A 21,059-nucleotide genomic window follows, 5' to 3' on the forward strand; every position below is an offset into this window, starting at 1 on the left:
CTTTTCTACTTTCAGAAGACAAACCACAGATTTTGCTTGTGGAACATTCCCTGTACTGCTCTGCCAGGGTTAACCATGGTGCCTACTTCTCCATGTCTTTTTCCTGTCCTACTCCTGGCTGCATCCTGATTCAGGGGTGTATCCACAGTGCCACAGCTGACCAGTCAGAGACACTGAACTCTCACTAACTGAGGGCACAGAACCCCAGCTTAGGTGCAGAGTTGACTCTTTTCATCAGTACCATTAAGGTTCCACAGCCTTCCTTTCTTTGCCTCCAGTCTTTCCACAACCCAATCTTGTAACATTCCAGTAAGTTATTAGTTTTGCTTGTTTTTTTTTAATTTATGTTTCCTTGGAACCAAGCAAAATCTGGTCTAATAAACATATATATGTATGTATGCAGGCATACATGTGCATGTGCATGTATGTATATGCATGTGTGTATATAGACTTATATAATAAATACATATCCATTTATATAGTTTATATTTATGGTAATTTTATCATTTTATTTACACATTTATACAAAAATATATCTTAATATATTTAATATTTATTTTCTATGTTTATATGCATAAAGTGCATCTTTTCATCAGTGGCCCCCATCATGCTGCTTCAGATGTTGATCCAGATGTCTCTTGCTTTGGGGCTTGCACCTTCTTCCTCCCTATCTATTTGCATGTGTCCTGGAACTGACTTATCTTACCAACAAAATCATTACATTAGATGCTCTGTGTTTCAGTATGGGACTTCACAGGGACTCAAAACTACCAGCAAACCATAGAGCTTCGGCATAAATTAAGTTTCAGGACAAGAGACAGTGAATTTCCCTGAATCCTTAGGGCCTTATCATGCAGATTTTGTGTATGTGTATGTGTGTGGTGGTGCACACATGAGTTAGAGTTCTCCAAAGAATCAGAATTGATGTGAGGATGGGCAAGAAAGAGGGAGGATAAAGTAGGTGAAGGACTAGGGGAGGTGAGAAAGAAAGAGATAGCACAAAGCACTTGTTCATAGAAATATGCAATCTCAGAAGAGCCAAAGTCAAGCTTGAGGCTAGATGACAGGTGGTGTGGATCAGAGGCCTGAAAGCTGCAGATACAGCAGTGAAGACCCCAGTGACGGCTTGTCCCATGGCCTCAGTGGGCTGTGTGAAGCAAATCTAACTGGTAATCATTGACCCCTCAAAGTAGGAAATTGTCATCACCAAAAGGAGAAAAAAGCTAATGTTCACTGGAGATCAGTGACTGTTCACTGCTTTCTGGGCCATTAAGATAGGGCTGGGAGACTCCACGGTATTTCTCTTTGGGGACCACATGTGCACACCCCAGCACCACCTGAGCTATGTCAGGGATGCCTGAAAACCAGGATATGCCCCAGACAGCTTTTTAAACTGACACCAACAGTGAAATCGATGGGAAATCATCTCCCTCTCACCTGTGGGTTAGACACCAAACTCGCTTTTAGCATCTTTTTAAGATTCTTCCTTTTATTTATCCACCTGATCAATGAGACTTCTTGTTTTGTTATTGTAGAAATTATATGCGTTCTGAAGTGTACACAGTAGAAGAAATCCTTCCTCATCCAATTTTCATTTTAAAGCACTAAACCTTGAAAAAAGAACTAAACTTCATGTCAACAAATTACATAGATATTGAAAATGTTCCAATTTCTAAGCATGGAAGATATGTTGTCAAATGGACAAAACATTCATGCATTTATGGAGTTTTACATTTGAGAGACATAAGAGTTAGCTAGAAGGAAACCAAATAATTTACCATACAATTCTGGTAAATAATTAAGGCATTTCATTGATTTTTAAGATGCACGTCTGAGATGAATGGAATCTTAAAATTGGCATGTTATAACCACATAGAAATTTTTCTTCTGTGTGGTACATAGAATAAGAATGTTCTAAGTGTCTTATAGGTGATAGCATCTCATTGGTAATAAAATAGGAAACATATAAAAATGTCAGCACATTGGTTAATTTTTAACACCAAAAACTTTTCAAAGGTTAGTTGCAAAAAGAAGATACACATCTCTTTTTTGGGGGGAAGGGGGTTGTGTACCAGGGATTGAAATCATGTGCATTCAGCCACAGAGCCACATACCCAGCCTTATTTTATATTTTATGTAGAGACAAGGTCTCACTGAGTATCTCAGCACCTCACCATCACTGAGGCTGACTTTGAATTTGAGATCCTCTTATCTCAGCCTACAGAGCTGCTGAGATTGCAGGCATGTGCCACCAAGTTCTAATTCTAAATCCTTCTGTCTAAACTAGAATTCTTTTTTTTTCAAAGTCAGCAATCTTTTATTGGGCTTCCCAGAGGCCCGTGGGTGGATAGGAGTGCTAGAGCAATTGTGGAGAGTCCAGAGGCAGCAAGAAGGAGGGGGCCATCTGCCTTTGCGAGCCTGCTAACTGGGACCCAGCCCATTGGCATCCAGGTGGGGCCGTAAACATGGTGATGGCCTTTGCCAAAGGGGAGAGCCAATCAGGTAATCACCCAGGCTGTTTCAAAAATCTCCCCATGGCTCATGAGGGAAGGGAGGCCAGGCCCCCCAGGATGGTTCCCCTCAACCTCGGACACTCTGGGGCAGGGGCTCACACTTGTGGTGCTTGGGCACCTTGGGGCCGCTGGACTTGGCTGCATTCTTCAGCTTCTTACTCCCCACCACCACCACCTACTGCCCTTGTCCTTGGAAGCGCAGCCTTGGGGGCAGGCACTCATCAGCCACGGCACCTTTGGTGAGTCTGGAGTCTATGCTGCAGTGCGCCGCCAGCTTCTTGGGCTTGTGCCAACTTCTTGGACTTGTGCGTGTCAGGCGCAGGGGTGGGGCGCGACGCTCACAGGCCTCCAGCTTCTCGCAGTTGAACTTGAAGGAGCTATTGGCACCTGTGCCCTTGACCTGCAGCAGTGTGTAGTTCTGCACCAGCATGAGCTCCCAATACTTGAATTAGGTGCGCTCCATTTCTGCTGGTCAAACCCGCCACCTTCCTGGCCTCCACGTAGATGCGCGCCAGCCATGAGCCACCATGCGCCTAGCCTGCTGATGGTCTCCACCACCAGCCCGCCGGACTTGCCCGGCTGCTCTTGCGCTTCAAGGCCACCGGAGACCTTGTCGCTGCCCCCTCTGCCGCTGCCACCACCTTCACTCACGGCCCTCTTTGCCTGCTCAGCGCCTATGGGCAGCAGGCCCTCCTCCAGCTCCACCAATATGGTGATCAGCGAGTTGGTGGTGCAGAAGTGGGGGTAGGGGGGTCGGGAATGGGCTCCAGGAAGGGAAAGGCAAGTGGCCGCTGGGTGGCTCCTGGCACAGTGCAGCTCCAGGCGGGAGCGTCTGCAGCCAGGCCTGGGGCCAGGCGGCAGGGCTGGGGCTGGACAGCAAAGCACCTTCGAGGCCGGGGTGGGGGTCCCAGGCAGCTCGGGGACTCAGGGAGGGCGGGGGAAGCTCGAGTCTGCACGCCTCTGCTGCAGGGGCTGCTCCAAGGGCACCCGCCATCTGTCATTCATACTACAGTTTCGCTAAAGCAGAATCTTTACTCAGAAGATTCGTATAGACATCTTTCTCCTCATGTAAAACAAATAGAAGACCAGTGTTCATAAACATGAGAACAATTTTTTTTAAAGGCCAAGGCAGATGGTCAGATTAAGGTGAATAGAAAAAAATAAATGTGCTTAGATTAAATGGGAAGTAGTCAGGGTGGGATGAATCCATATTCTCTGGCAGGTGTGGTCCCATTTGCGGCCCTCTTGATAAAAGTTTCAAGATATACTGTGTGCTGTTAGTAATGGGAAGTAGCTCAGTGACCTTGGACAAGTATATTAAGGTCAGTGACACTCTACCTGTCTATAACATTCTCCATCATAGCATTGTTGTGAGGATGAGCAGAGCTGCTGCATATAAACTGGTAATCACAGTGCCAAGCACATTGCAGATTACAAGTAGATCTTACTGCATGAAACAGTGTTTTTCTTCAAAGTAAAATGCATTAGGAGGGAAATAATTGACAGTGGAGGTATCACAAGAAACTACAAATTGGCTCTTAGCTTCAAGGGAACTCATGCTGTAGCAGGTGTTATTTCAAAATTGTAATTAAAATCAGTATCAGAGGTGAGATGTAAAGTTTCATAATTTTAATTTAAGCAGTTAAATGACTGTGCTTTTTTTCACCAATTTACCTAAAGCAAACCATTTTCATTTGTAAAACTCCAAAAATCAATAAATAGAAGATGCAAAAGCTGAATATTATGGTTGGTTTCATCTTTTGTTTAGTGGATATTGCTTCTCAGTGAAGATGAGAATACTTGAATATTGTGCTTGGAGAGCTCATGGTTTGAGTTCCATGGTTACTGAACACTCAGGATTAGTAAGTAGTGTTTAATGTAGATATAAATTTGGGTATGATGTGTTTGGAACACGTGCAGAGGAATCATGTCAACCAAAATTCACTAAAAGCTTATGGTTTAGCAAAATTGTACCTTTGAAAACACAAAACATGGCAGACAACCTAAAAAAAATTAGAAGAGTAACTTTCTGAGCGAATCTGAAGCACATACCATCCACAGTTATCACTGACAAGTGATTTTTATAGATTTTTGTGTATCTGGCATAAGTTTTCTGTTTTTTTTTTTAAATTATTCATTAGTTCTAATCAGTTATATATGAGAATAGAAAATGCTTTGATTCATTGTACACAAACGGAGTAGGTTTTGGGTTCTTTTACAGAAACAACTTTAAAGGGTAGTATCATTGTAAGGGATAGTGGAAGGTTTTCAAATGGATGTCCTTGCTAAGCTGTTAAGTGTCTTGAACATGGTGGTGGTGCTATGGATGGTTTTATTTGTGATGAATAATTAAGCTTGTATCATCTATAAAATATAATAATTTCCATTCTTGGTCCAGTTAGCTGAGCTCAGTAATGAAGAATATGCTGTTTCAGAGTATTCTTTTTAGAGAATTTACTTAAAACTTCCTATTGTTATGGGTATTTAAAAAAAATCATTTGGGGTCTGTCTTCACATCCTTTTATATTTCTAAGCCAGAAAGACCTCTTAGAGCTGGCAGACTCCATATTTGCTGTGCGTGGAAATAATTTTTAATGTTTTTTCTGAGTTCACTTAAGATATGAGAGATACTTGTCATTTTGGAATTCTAAGCTGTTAGGATACAGTTCTTCAGTCATGTTATCAATGAAATTTATTATTTTAACCTTTATTTAGAAGAGTCACTGTTCAAGGCTATCTGTGGCCTGTTTCCATGGCTATTCTTTCATCTTGTGATTTAACTGTTGCTATACCTTACAAATTATTCCAAAAGAAGACATGAAATAACTTTGTAATGTGGAACTGTCTATTCTGCATGAAATCAAGCCCTTTCAACAGTGCCATACGGAGAGCACATGTGCAGCAAATATTTATTTGAATTAGTGAATTGCTTTAGGGCAGCTTGCAAAAATGATGTTTTCAGTATTCAGTGACTGAGCCTTCAGTACTGGTAGTTTAGCTAAACATTCAGACTTCATTTGAAGCCAGTAAACAGACAACTGTGCAATCCAGGGATACCAAATTGTTCACTTTTCTATCCAATAGTAATTTTCTTTTACAATCATGTTTATATAGAGTAAAGGTAAAAGGAAAGATGTTTTTTAAGAAGTTACATGAGTAAGTTTACTATAGTGAAAGATTGTTGGTATGCTGAATGGAAAAGGGGAAATTTAAAATAGATATTATAAAATTTAGGTAGCTTTTTTAAAGACAGTTTTATTGAGGTCTAATTGACACCCAATAAACTTCATGTTTAAAGAGTATGATTTCATCAGTTCTGAAACAAGTGCACACCCAAGAAATTATCATCACAATAAGGAGAATGAACAGATCCATCACCACCCCAAATTTTTTTGTACTTCTATCCTCATGGTTCTCTGTCCCTTTCTCCAGGCAACCACCCACCTACCTCTCTATCACTGTAGGTTAATTTGCTTATTCTAGGGTTTTATGTAAATGGAATTATATCACATGGACCTTTTTTTGGCTTCTTTCTCTCAGTGTAATTACTTTGATATATATCTCTGTTTCTGATTATATTAGTAGTTTATTCCTTTAAGTGCTCAAAGTATTCCATTGTATGGATGTGCCTTTTCACCAATTATAGCCATTTGGGTGTTTCCAGTGTTTGGCATTTAGAACTAAACAAATTTGTTTCTTCAAAAATGTACTTTGGATAATGATGACAATCATATTCCACCATTATTTCCCATCCCCTGCCACCTCTCTTCCACTCCAACCCCACTGTTTTATGTAGAGTTCATATATTCCTCACATGACTCCCTCCACTATCATCAGCCTCTTTATATCAGAAAAAAAAAAAACATTTGGCATTTTTTTTTGGGGGGGGGGATATTAGCTAACTTCACTTAGCATTATCTCCTCCAACTCCATTTTTTAAATCCACTAATCTAGTGATGGGCATCTAGGTTACTTCTTCAATTTAGCTATTGTGAATTTTGCTGCTATAAACATTGATGTGGCTGTGTCCCTGTAGTATTCTGTTTTTAAGTCCTTTGGGAATAGACTGAGGAGAGGGATAGCTTGGTCAAATTGTGGTTCCATTCCCTATTTTCAATGGAATCTCTGTACTGCTTTCCATATTGGCTGCACCAATCTGCAGTTCCACCACAAGTGTATGAGTGTATCTTTTTCCTCAAATTCTTGCAATCAATTAGGGTTGTTTGTATTCATAATAGCTGCCATACTGACTGGAGTGAGTTGAAATCTTAGTGTAGTTTTGATTTGCATTTCTCTAATTGCTAGCATTGATGAACATTTTTTCACATAGTTGTTGATTGATTGTATATCATCTTTTGAGAAGTGTCTGTTCATATCCTTGGCTCATTTATTGATTGGGTTATTTTTTTTAGCTTTTTCAGTTTTTTTTATATACCCAAGAGATTGTGTTCTATCTGATGTGTGAGGGGTAAAACTTTGCTCCCCAGATGTAAGCTCTCTATTCACCTCACAGATTGTTTCTTTTGCTAAAAAAAAATTGGTTTGAATCCGCCCCATATATTAATTTTTTATTACGATTCTTGTGGTGTAGGATTCTTATTAAGAAATTTAGGGCCTAATCTGACATGATGGAGATTACAAGCTACTATTTTTCTATTAGATACAGGGTCTCTGGTTTTATTCCTAAGTTCATGATCCGTTTTGAGTTGAGTTTTGATCATGGTGAGATATGGGGATTTAATTTTATTTTATATATGAATTTTCAACTTTCCCAGCACCATTTATTGTAGAGACTGTCTTTTCTCCAATGCATGTTTTGGCACCGTTGTCTAATATAATTGTAATTTTGTGGGTTAGTCTCTATGTCCTCTATTCTGTACCCTTTTTCTACCTGTCTTTTTTGGTGCCAATATCATTCTGTTTTTATTTCTATTGCTCTGCAGTATAGTTTAATATCAGGTATAGTGATGCCATCTTTTGCACTCTCCTGTTAAGGATTGCGTTAGCTCTTCTGGATCTCTTATTTTTCCAAATGAATTTCATGACTGCTCTTTCTATTTCTATGAGTAATGTAATTGGTATTTTGATCAGAATTTCATTAAATCTTTACAGTGCTTTTGGTAGTATTTTAATTTTGATAATATTTATTCTGACTATCCAAGAGCAACGTAGATCTTTCTATCTCATAAGGTCTTCTTTAATTTCTTTCTTTAGGATTCTGTAGTTTTCATTGTATAGATTTTTCACCTCTCTCATTAAGTTGATTCCCAAGCATCTTATTTATTTATTTATTTTTAGGCTATTGTAAATTGAGTAGTTGTTTTTTATTTCCTTTTCTCAATATATGTTACAGATATATAGAAATGCCTTTGGATTATGGGTGTTAATTTTATATCCTGCTACTTAGCTGAATTCATTAACTAGTTCTAAAAGTTTGCTGGTGGATTTTTTTGGGTCTTCTAGGTACAGAATTAAATTATCATCAAATAGTGTCAATGTGAGTTCTTCTTTTCTTATGTGTCTCCCTTTAATTTCTTTTGTTTGTCTAATTGCTCTGTCCAGTGTTTCAAGAACTATGTTGAATATAAGAAACAAGAGGGCATCCCTGTCTTGTTCTAGTTCTTAGAGGGAATGCCTTTAATTTAACTTACTTAGAATGATTCTGGCTGGGGGCTAAGAATAGCTAGTCTTTATGATGTTGAGATATGTTTCTGTTATTCCTAATTTTTCTAGTGTTTTGAAGATGAAGAGGTGCTTGCATTTTTGTCAATAGTTTTTTCTGCATCTATTTAGATGATAATATGATTCTTATCTTTAAGTCAATAATGTGATGAATTACATCTATTGCTTTCTCTATGTTGAACCCTTTTTTCATTCCTGAGATGAATACCACTTGAATATAGTGCACAATCTTTTCAATATTTTTGTTTGTTTGTTTTTTGATTTGCAATATTTTATCAAGAATTTTTGCATCTACATTCCTTGGACATATAGGTTGAAGTTTTCTTTTCTTTTTTTTTTGATATCTCTTTGCCTGGTTTTAGAATAAGGGTGATATTGGCTTCATACAATGTGTTTGGAAGTGTAATCTCTTTTTCTATTTTATAAAATAGTTTGAGAAGTATTGGGGTTAGTGCTTCTTTAAAGGCCTACTAGAAATCAGTTGGGTATACATCCAGTCCTGGGCTTTCTTGGTTAGTAGGCTTCTAATGGTTTCTTTTATTTTATTTTTTGAAACCAATTTGTTTAAATTGTGTGTGTCATCCTGATTCCAATTGGGCAAATCATATGACTGTAGAAATTTGTAGATGCCTTTGATAGTTTCTATTTTATTGGAGTACAAGTTTTCAAATAATTTCTAATTATCTTCTGAGTTTTTATTGCGTCTGTGGAGATATTTCTTTTTTAAATCATGTATGTTAGTGTGTTAGAGTTTTTTCTCTTCTTCTCCTTATTAGTATGGCTAAGAGTCTGTCAATATTATTTATTTTTTAAAATAACCATCTTTTTGTTCTGTCAAGTTTTCAATCATTACTTTTGTTCAATTCCATTAATTTCAGCTTTAGTATTATTTCCTGTCTTCTATTGCTTTGGGTATAGATTTTTTCTTCTTTTTTTTTGAGATATAGAGTTAAGTCATTCTTTGGCTTTATCTTTTTTAAGGAATGAACTATATGCAATGAACTTTCTTCTTTGAACTGCTTTCATAGTGTCCCAGATATTTCAATATGTTGCATCTATGTTCTCATTCATCTCTAAATTTTTTGTATTCTTCTTCTAATGTCTTCTGCAACTTATTGTTCAGGAAGCAGCATATTATTTGTTCTCCTGGTGTTGGATTAACTTTTATTTGTTATTTGATGATTGATTTTTAATTTCATTCCATTATGATATGATAGAATGCAGGGTAGTATCTTTACTTTTTTATATTTGTAAGAGTTGCTTTGTCATATATTGTCTATTTTAGAGAAGGACCCATGTGCTGCAGAGAAAAAGAGTACTCACTTTTTGAAGAATAAAATATTCTCTATATGTCAATTAAGTCTATGTTATTGATTGCATTATTGAGTTCTATAGTTTCTTATTTCTACTTTTGTTTGGAACATCTATCCATTGATAAAAGAGGTATGTTAAAATCACCAAAAATTATGTGTTATGGTCTGTTTGGCTCATAAACTTGAGAAGAGTTGGTTTGATGAACATAGATTTTCCATTGTTTGGGGCATATATATTTATAATTGTAAAGTCTTGTTAAAGTATGGTTTCCTTGAGCAATATGTAGTGTCCCTATTTATATTTTTTATTAACTTTAGCTTGAAGTCTACTTCATATGTTATGAAGATAGAAACCCCTATTGCTTCTGCACTCCATGTGACAAGTATTATTTTTCACAACCCTTTACCTTCAGTCTGTGGATGTCTTTTTTCTTGGAGGCACTGTATTTTGGAGTCTTTTTAAATTCAATCTGCTAGTCTATTTCTTTTGTTTGGTAAGTTTTGGCATTAATATTCAAGGTTATTATTGAGACATGATTTGTATTTGCAGCCATGTTTGTTTATTTTTGGTATTTAACATGACTTGTTTTTTCCCTCTGATTAGGTTTTTCTTTAGTGTAATACCTTACTCTGCTGATTTTTATTCATGTTTTTAATTTCCTTTTCATGGAATACTTTTCTTAGGGTGTTCTATAATTCAGACTTTGTAAATTCTTTTAAATTTTCATTATCATGGAAGGTTTTTATATCATCATCCAATCTAAAGCTAATTTTTCTTGACATATGATTCTTGGATGGCATCAATTTTCTTTCAGAGCTTGGTATATGTTATTATATGATCTCCTGGCTTTGAGTGTTTGGGTTGAAAATTTGCTGAGATATGAATTAGTCTCCCCCTATATGTAATCAGACTCCTCTCTCTTGCAGCTTTTAAGATTCTATTATTATTCTGTACGCTACACATTTTCATTATAATGTGTCCTGTTTTAGATATGTTTTAATTTTGTACATTTGGTGTTCAGTAAGTGTCTTTTATTTGGCTTTCCAATTGATTCTTAATGTTGAAGGCTGGGCTCCAGTGGGTGTCTTCTTATGGTGGGATGGACTAGGGCCTACTGTGAGATTGAGTCTTGCATAGGCTGGTGTGGGCTCTGTAAATACTTTTAAATTGTGTATTTTCATATGTTTTATATATCTTATTAAAACTGACAGACTTCCTCCTTTGTTGGCTAACAGCAAGAAAAATGAATAAATTCTAATTAATACTTCTTCATACTTTTATTTTTAAATGTGTGGAGTAAGAAAATGTCATCTCCCTGAATGTTTAACATCAATAGTCTCTTTCATTTGCTTACTCATATGGCACCCACTATTATGACCACAAAAAATACCTGGTAGTCACAAGAGAGCCATAAAACTTTCATTCCAAAATGTCTTGGGTAGTGAAGGTAAACAATTCCAATTAGAGTTCACAGAGGAGAGGTAAGAAAAGAAACTTTGCAATCCTAAAGAGAGCTGTCTTCATTCAAGCCTTAACCACAATGGCTAAGGCTAGAAATATTTTGTTGTTGTTGTTGTTATTGTTTGAAAATTAATCCACTCATGATATGAAAAGAGTGGAGGTGTGATACATATGTGGTTAACAAACCAGAACTTGCACTTCATCAAGATATGACATAGCCTAGGGTTCATGCAGAAATATTACTAGTTAAAATATACATTCAGTGTTATATAGTTAAAATCACTGACACTTATGAAAATACTTATGAAGGCAAAAACTAGGCACTGATGTTTTCTGGGGTCTTTTGAAGCTCATGTGTAACACTAAACACAAATATTTGTGATGAATAGAAAATGTGACAGTATAACATTATTCACATTTCTTAAAGTTCATACAAATCTTACACTCTTAAAATAGGGGAACATAAATATTTCCCTACAAATTGATAAGTTGGTTAAAACCAATACACAGAAAAACAGAAACAAACAGAATAAGTAATGATTCTGGAAAAAATAGAGAATTCCTCAGAATAGCACACAAAATCTTCTAATTTGACACAAGTTATCACTTTGATATAATGTTTTTCACCTCTATTTCTGATCAAGCTCTACATCTTTGCTCACTGTCATTTTGTTCTTCTCAAGAGATTTACTTCCCCTCTGCCTACAAAAGCCTATCTTGAGTTAAGACCTGACCTCTTTCATTATCTCTACTAAATTTTTCTAATGTACTTAATATTCAATCTATGGCGGTGTTTGCAGAACATAGATGTCTCACAAAATTTCTTCCTACACTGAACTTACAAAGAACTTAATTATTTAATAAAACATTCTGGCAATTTTTTTACTCATTTGATTTTTATTTTTTTTTTTGATAATCCTAGGAATTAAGACCATAAGAGTAGGAACTGTATATTTAAATAAAACTATTTAGTTTAAATTAACACTTATTTACTTAAAATGAGTTGAATATTCATAACATGTGGGTTAGTGGTCAAATTATTTCTCTTGGCTTAAATATCTTGGGTTGAGTCACAGAATCACCTGGCCTCAAAGAAGATTGTGTCTCTACCAGAAATGGCACACAGTAAAAGGAGCAATTCAATTCTACAAACATAACAGTTTCAGAACCATAATCATCACAGACACACTAAGAACTAAGAAATAAAAAGAGGCAAGATTAAGAATCAACCAACCTAGACAATGCTGTTTAGAAAAAATATGCCACTTGATTCTTTAGTTTTATTTTTGTGTACTCTGTACAACCTAATAACAAGTGTCATTATTTTTCAGATTCTCACTTTTGTTGTCCCAAAACCATCTAAGCTAAAGTGCTTTCTTAAGTGACATCTAGAATCACCCTGTAAAATCTACTTTACAAATATGATTTGAGTTTTATTCACAAAAGCAAACACGATTTTGCATCATTCTATAGAGAATAAAAATTCTTATCCTTATTTCTTCAAATAGCTATAGGGCTTCCTTCTCTGGGATAATTTATGTTAGCTTTGGGATAATTTATGTTACTTCAGAAGATGCTAATGTACCATCAGGGTCTGAAAACACAGTCTTCAGGTTGAACAGATGAGTTTTTCCTTCAGAATTTTTATGCTGGCAAATTATTTCAGCTACACAGAAAGGGGGAAAAAGCACACACATTTGCATTTTCTCTCACAAAAATGTAAATAATTTCCAATGGTAAAATAAATAGAGCCAATAACATTCTCAATGTGATTTCAATAGGAATTCAGAAACAGAATCTTTAAAATCAATTAAAAAAAACGTGAAAAAATAAATTCAGGAACTATTCTCCTAAAAGAACATAAAAATTTGAACAACGTCAAAAGACTTTCCTTCTTATCTTGAAACAATTTAATTATTGCTTTCAGGTTGTAGTAAAATTTAGCCTTTGCTTTATACAGAAAAAAAAAAACCTAAGTACGTTTTTGAAGGGAAGTTGTCTAATTTAGTGAAGACACCCAATTGTACATAGCTTCCTCCTTTCAGTCCACATCCTGGCAAGTTCTTAAATGGCATTAATCTCTTAACAAGTGTGTGTGTGTATTTATGTGTGTTGGGGTGTGTATGACAGGACATAGTTAGGAATTGAATTAAATTCTACATATATCTTCATAGACTGTTAGCCTGATAACATATTCCTCCTTGTTCAGGCTGCTTTGTTTTGAACTTTTAGAAGATCTACAGAGCTGAGTGTGTTCAAACTATAAGAAGTAAAGCTAGATTTTTGTCAGAGTGGGGTTTACCTACAAGTAAATGAAATAGTTCACATATGTTTAAAAATGGCAGAACATCTAAAACATTTTAAAACCATGATCAATCGATCTGTGAATTGTTCTCATGGCTACTTACAGTGAGCTCTTGCTTTTACAACATATACAAGACCCAAACCTATACCACTGATTATGATGGGCTGTAGTTACAGATAATTCTTGAATTTGACACTAAAAATTCACTTTCTTCTTTGCATACGTAGCTAATGGCCATCATGTTAAAGCATATATACAACACTTCTTATTTCAGAAAATTCTGTTGAACCGCTTGTTCAACAATCAAAAAAAATCTGACTCCTAATAATTAAAAAGGCACAGTGATTACTATTCCTTATAAGTGTGGAACTAAAAATTGAAAAAAAAAAAAAAACAAAAGAAATAAAAAACCTCTACAATAGCCCTAAAGTGGATATCAGAGATCTAAAACAGAAAGATATATTCCACAGTTTAGAAAGCTGGAAGCACAGTTTTAAAGTCAAAGAACAGATTACCAGAGTCTCAGTAATGCTCAGATCATAAGACTCATAAATCACAAAGCCAGAGGACAGCTGAATTAAAACTCCAGAAGCAAAAAGCCCAGCCCTAGATCAACTGGAGATCTAATCCACTCAGCCTCCTGCAACTCACCACAGCCTCAGCACACTATCAGTCTAAAAAAGGGGCATGTATTTTAGAAGTCAGAGGGAATGTACCTTACTTCAGTCCCCGCTTGTATTTTATACAATATCTACTGCATGAATATTGCTAGACACAATAAGGAAGGAGCATGATGGTGTGACCCATGGTTAAAATCAGTAGAACCAGAGGGGCCCTACATATTGTAATTACTACACAGGCAGTTTAAAATAAGAAAATAAAAAGACATTATTTTAGAAGTAGATTTAAAAACATTCTTTAGAAATAAACACTACATGACAAGTTAAGATTTTATTACATTGTCTGCTCAGTAACCTGGACATAGCTGAGGAAAGAATTTGTGAACCAAAACTCATAATCAATAGAAAGTATTTAAAATAAAAAGAGGAAAAACATAGAGAAGAAGAAAAAAACATAAGATCTGAGATACAATACAGAAGATCAAAAAAGAATTATAATTAGGGTCTAGAAGCAGAAAGTGAGAATGGGGTCAAACAAATATCTAAGAAAATACACAGAGAATATTGACTAAAATATGCAATACAAAACCAAGAATTTAAGAAAAATGCAAAAAGAATACAAATGTTTAATTAAGTAAATCCAAGCATATAAGCATTCCACAATTTGCTGAAAACTAAAATTAAAGGAAAAATCATAGAAGTGCATTAAATAAATAAAGACATTATTTAGATGTAAAAAATGATCTAATGTAACATCTAATATTTCAACAGAAACAATGATAATGACAACAGCTATGAAAGATCAAGAAATGGAGAATAGATTCTTTACAATCTGAAGAAGAAGTACTGCCATGGGATTCTGTACCTAATAGAAACCTCTTTCATGTATACAAGCATAATAATAAACTTTTCAGACAGACCAAAGTGGAGAAACTCTATCTTCAGCACATCTAAACTATAAAAAGTGTTAAAGCAAAATTTTTAGGCTAAAGGGAAATAAGTTCTATGAAAATAAATTGAGGGCAATAGAGAATTAACTAGATGTTTGTGATAAAAGGTTAAATATACTGCATAGTACTTATTTGTTTAACAATAAATAATTACATAGGCAGTAATTATATGGGTACATAGAAAATGTACCAAGTGGTAAACAGAATGTATTAAAATAGAAAAGTGGCATATGATTAAATGATGTAAATATCCTCTACTTTGAAATTACCTAGAGACAAAAGTATCTACATAATGTATGTGAAGAATTTTCTGTTCCTATTTATATTTGTAAAATCATTTTGATTTTTGTTCAAAATACTGGGAGATGAGAATGGAACTGATTTCTCTGAGTTACTAAGTTAGTGCTATCACTTCTGTGCAGTTAATATCAATTCCTGAGCAAAGAAACTATCCTGATTCTTCACACAAAGTGAAAATTTATTAATATTCCAAATTTGTAATAAAGCTAAATCATATATATCATCACTAATGCAATAATGATATTATAATTTAAACATCAATAAGTATGATGAGTCAGTTCAAACATTTAAGCTACTATGTAAATGCATAACCAAATTGATCTATCAAAGATAGATTTTTGTAAAATTTTAGTTTTTAGTTTTTAGTTTTTTTTTTTTTTTTTTTTTTTTTTTTTTTTCGCAGAGAGTACCAGAGATTAAACTCAGGGGAACATGGTTACTGAGCCACATCCTCAGTCCTTTTTAAATTTTTATTGAGAGACAGGGTCTCACTGACTTGCACCTCACTTTTGCTGTGTCTGGCTTTGAATTTGTGATCCTCCTGCCTCCTTAGCCACTGGGATTATAGGTGTGAGCCACTGTGCGTGGAAAATTTAGTTTCTAATCACTAAAAACCCTACTTTAAAGTTAAAAATTTCTCTAAGTCATGAAAATAACAATGGCTAATAAGTACTGAACATTTTCTGTGTTTCAGGTACCAGCTAAGTTTGAAATGCAGCAACAATGAATACATTTTGTTTAATCTTCAGAACAAACTCCATTTATAAATAAAGAACAAGCTCAGAAATTCTTCCTAAAATAAAAAAAAAATTAATGTAGTATTTACTTCTAAAATAGAACAAAGGCAAAAAAAAATCTGTTGTGTTTTATCAGTAAAACCACATTTATAAAAGTAAAATTTTAAAAATGTAAAAATAACAATAAAATAACATTAGAATATCTTTTCCATTTGCTTTAGTGTCTAAACCTTTGGGAGAGGTTGGATTTTACCAAAGCGGAAAAGATAAATTGAATATCACTAGTGTATAGCTGACCAAAGGCAAGACAGTAAAAATTAGCATATTCTTTTTCCAGTTTATAAATTAACAAAGGCCCATATAGAAAAATAAGATATGAGTTCAAAGTATGATATCAGCTCTCACATTCTTGATTTAATAATTTTATTGATTTTTCCTGATTAGAAGGGTCAAAGAAAAATAAGGCAAGAAACATAGGAGGAAAAGAAATACAATAGTTTTTCTCATACTAGAACTGTAAGCTGACCCTGTAAAATACATTGAGCTTACAGAAAAGTCACACCCAGTTAGCACCACAAAACACAAGAGCAAACTTTAAAAAAAGTTTCGCACATAAAAAAATATAATAGAAATAACTATGGTTCTGACTGAGAAATTTATCTTGTATTTGGCTGTTTTCTGGTATTTGGCAATTGGCTGGGATAACTTATGTTTGTTTCAAAATCTGTGTACTCTTTATTTTCATATAAAAATCATTTTTATATAGAATTCTTTTCATAAAATACAAACTCAACCCAGGCAAATAAAATACAAAATTATTCACATTAAACACACAGACAACAGACAATTCCATTATAATTTTTTCTCTGAGGTCATATACCACAATTAAGCAATTTTTGTCTGAGTCTGGGGTATACTTAGCTTTATAAATTTTTTATGAGATAATCACTTATCTTCAGGGAAATCTAAATGAGCACCCTACTGAGTATGACCTCATACTAAGTAATCACACTGATAATCAGTAATGACAACTTAAATAAAATTAAGTTAAACAACAACAACAACAACAAATAGGCTTTATAAGATTATTTAGATTTTAATCTATAGCATATTGTATCAGCAAAAAATTCAGTGTTTCGAGTTTTCACTTTTACAACACTGTAACTACCAAAAGAACTGTATGATGTTTTTCTGAAAAAGAAATCACATTTATCAGTCATTTTACAATTTCACTAGTTTGAAAAATTATGTATGATCATAAACATATTTTTTTAAGAATCCAGGAGTGAGACTATTCATGAAATCCAGGAGAACTTATTCAGCAAAGAGAAGATCCTCCTAGCTATGTAATCAATTCTAACCAAATATGCCTAAAATAAATATTGCTTAAAATTATCAATCTTATATAATCTTATATATGTATCAACAAGCTCACAATTAAAATAGCCTAATTCATAAAGTTAGCTTACTAACCTGATGACTTCCTGATGAAAAACATGGCTACCATGTGTGCCTTCCGAATCTTCCTGGCCCGGGGCTTGCTGTGGTAATAATCACCACACCACATAGGCTTTGCATGACACTTTCTATCATAGAGTGTTATCAAGAAAGACGACTGCCCACTAGTGGCCTGAGGGCTGGTTGTTCCAGTTGGTAGGCAGCTGGCAAGCCAGTCTCCAGGAGGAGAGAAAAGGAGGAACTCATTCAAGTGGAAGAGGAGAGCGGGAATGTGTTGCACCCAAAATTAACAACAGTATGGGAATATGGGAAGACGGAGCACCTTCTAGTCCTTGATGCCAAAAGGCCCTGCTCCTTAACACAAGCTCTCCAAAGGAGAGCTAGGGGTTTTAGCATCAAGGCTGAACAAGCATATGTCTCACAGCCAGAAAAGCCTGAGCACTTGTGTGGGCAGCTGTGGGGCTAGAGACCCCTTGCAACCCTTTATCTTCTAAAAGGGACGTAGAGGCATTGCCTTGGCTAAATGCAGTTACACTTTTCATAGGATTTCAGATGTCCCACGGGTACCTATATCAGGATGTCTTTATTTTGTATTTTTTTCTCCTTTACAAGCTAAAACTTTGTAATTTGCTCAGTTCTGCCCATTCTGCCTTATTTTCCTAACCCCCTCCCTTCTCTTCATTACTCATTGTCTAATCTACCACACTTCTATTCTACATACTCCTACTATTGTAGGTTAGCTTCCCCATATCAGAGAAAATATTTGACCTTTTTTTTTCTTTTTAGAAAATGACTTAGCTTAAGGAAGTACGATAGTCTCCAGATTAATCCATTTAAGGCAGATAGCATAGTAATTTTGTTTTTCCTGCAGATTGGTATTCTTGTTTTAAATATTTTGTTTTAGTTGTAGATGTGCACAATATATATTTATTTTATTTTGATGTGGTGCTGAGGATCGAACCCAGGGCTCATCATTGGCTAGGCAAGCACTCTACCACCGAGCAACAACCCCAGCCCATGTTATCATTTTTTAATCTACTTTGAAAAGATTTGTTCTAATTCTACCTGACAGCAGAATGCACTTTGACATATCATATATGGAGTATAATTTCTTATCCTTCAGGTTGTACATGATCTAGAATCACATCAGTCATATAGTCATATATGTATATAGGATGATAATGTCTGATTCATTCTATTATCCATTCTACCTGCCATACCCCTGAACTTCCCTTCACTCCTCTACCAAATCTAAAGTAACTCTATTCTTCCCTAGCCCCCCAACTGTGATTAGCTTATTCATATCAGGGAAAACTTTCAACCTTTGGTTTTTTGGGCTCATGCTAATATCACTTAGCATGATATTCCCCAGCTTTGTCCATTTACCAGCAAATGTAATAATTTCATTCTTTTTAAGGCTGAGTAGTATTCCATCATATATATGTGTGTATATATATATATATATACACACACACACACACACACATACATATATATGTTTATACACACATATGTATATGTATATATTTTTATATATACTTCCACAAACCACAGATTCTTTATTCATTAATCTGTTAAAAGTCACCTAGGTTAGTTCCATAGTTTAGCTATTATGCATTGAGCTGCTATAAATATTGTTGTGGCTGTGTAACTGTAATATGTTGATTTTAAGTCTTTTGGGTTTAAATTTAATAGTGGAATAACTGTGTCAAACATTGTTTTCATTCCAAGTTTTCTGAGAAATCTCCATACTGCTTTCAATAATGGTTACAGGAATTTGCACTTTCACAAGCAATATGTGCATGCATCCTTTCCCCGACATCCTTGCCAACATTTATTGTTACTTGATAATTGTCTTCTTGATAATTGCCTTGGTGGTTGGGATGGGATAAAATCTTACAGAAGTTTTGATTTGCTTTCCTCTAATTGCCATGTATGTTGATCATTTTTTTCATGTATTTGTGGGTCAGTTTTATTGCTTCTTCTATGAAGTGTCTGTTCAGGTCTTTAGCCCATTTATTGATTTGGTTATTTGTTTTTCTGGTGTTAAGTTTTTGAGTTCTGTATATAACCTGAAGATTAATGCTCTATCTGAGGTGCATGTGGTGAAGATTTTCTCTCATTCTTTAGGCTCTCTTTTCACATTATTCATTATTTCCTTTCCTGAGAACATGCTTTTTAGTTTGAATTTATCCCATTTATTGATTCTTGATTTTACTTCTTGGAATGTAGAAGTCTCATTAAGGAAGTCAGATCTTAAGCTGACATGGTAAAGATTTGGGCCTATTTTTTTTCCTATTAGGCACAGGGTCTCTGTTCTAGTACCAATGTCTTTGACCTATTTTGTGCTGAGTTTCATGCAGAGTAAGAGAGGGGTTTTTACTTCCTTTTTGCTATATGTGGCTTTCCAATTTTCCCTGCACCATTTGTAGAATAGGCTTTCTTTACTCCAATGTAGTTTTTGGCACCTTTGTCTAGCATGAGATAACTGTGTTTTGTGAGATTGTCTCTGTGTCTTCTATTCTGTACCACTCATTGGTGTATGCATCTGTTTTGGTGCTGATACAATGCCAATTTTGTTACTGTGGCTCTGTAGTTCAGTTTAAGCTAAACTATTATGATGTGTTCCACTTCACTTGTCTTGCTGTGTGTTGCTTTTACTATTCTCAGTCTCTTATTTTTGCAAGTAAATTTCATGATTGATTTTCTAGTTCAGTGAAGAATTATCATTGGGATTTTTAAATTAATTGCATTAAAATTCAAGCCCAAGCACAGATTAGTTATAACTATGAAAAAGAATCCTGGCTTAACATTGACCTGACAGCTATCTGGTCACGAGTGTCTGTTGACCAAGGAGCTGTCCCCTGCACTCAGTGATGGGTAAGCTGTCTGCATTTCAGTATTAAAAGTGTCTTAAAGTTGAGTCTACAAAATCTGCATGTTGGTGCTGAGGTCTGGCTTCAGTCACACTTTGCCACCACACAGTCAGGGATACTTTGCGGGGTTTTAATTGTGTTAGAATTTTGGGTTTTATGTGGTATATTCATTTACACATAAGAATGTAATTTTGTCATTAAGTGCTTAACAATTTTTGACCAAGGGTATTGTCATTTTGCAGGGGGTCGTTGTGCCACCAAAGTGGTCCTCTCTGTTGAGCATCTCCTCATGTCTCTGTGTCAAAGCACCTGGCGGCTTTCAGTTAATACCAGTTGAATGGGACTAATTCCCCCTGGAACCAGGGCACACCTTTCTGTATTTGTTCTCATATGCCCCCTGCTGGGTGGTATATGCTGAATATGACTGTGGGGAGAAATCAAGGCCAGGTGCACCATGCCTAGCCAGTCTTAAAGTCCTGTTGGGCCCTCTGGAGACATTAACACAGTCTTCCTTCACAGGACCTGTATATTTTGACAGGAATTAGCAGAGACAGCTGCAGCAGTAATTGGAGGCCTTGCTGGAGCTACACTGGCAGCCTGACCGTCATCCTGGCTCACAAATCTGGTTCTGAAGATGGAGCTGACTTCTGCGTGAGGGTGAGGTAATGGGACAAGTTACACCTGGGGCCCCTGAAGGTGGTGTGCAGGGCTTTCCCACAGACACCTTGCTCTGCAGAGTATAGGTGCCCATTGGGCAGACTCTGAAGGGGCTCTTGGTGTCTTCCTACAGGAGGGTGAGTCACCAGAGCTCATGCGGAGTACCCTGAAAAGCCAGAACCCTTC

The sequence above is a fragment of the Callospermophilus lateralis genome, chromosome 11, assembly GCF_048772815.1.
Source record: "Callospermophilus lateralis isolate mCalLat2 chromosome 11, mCalLat2.hap1, whole genome shotgun sequence".
Taxonomy (NCBI): domain Eukaryota; kingdom Metazoa; phylum Chordata; class Mammalia; order Rodentia; family Sciuridae; genus Callospermophilus; species Callospermophilus lateralis.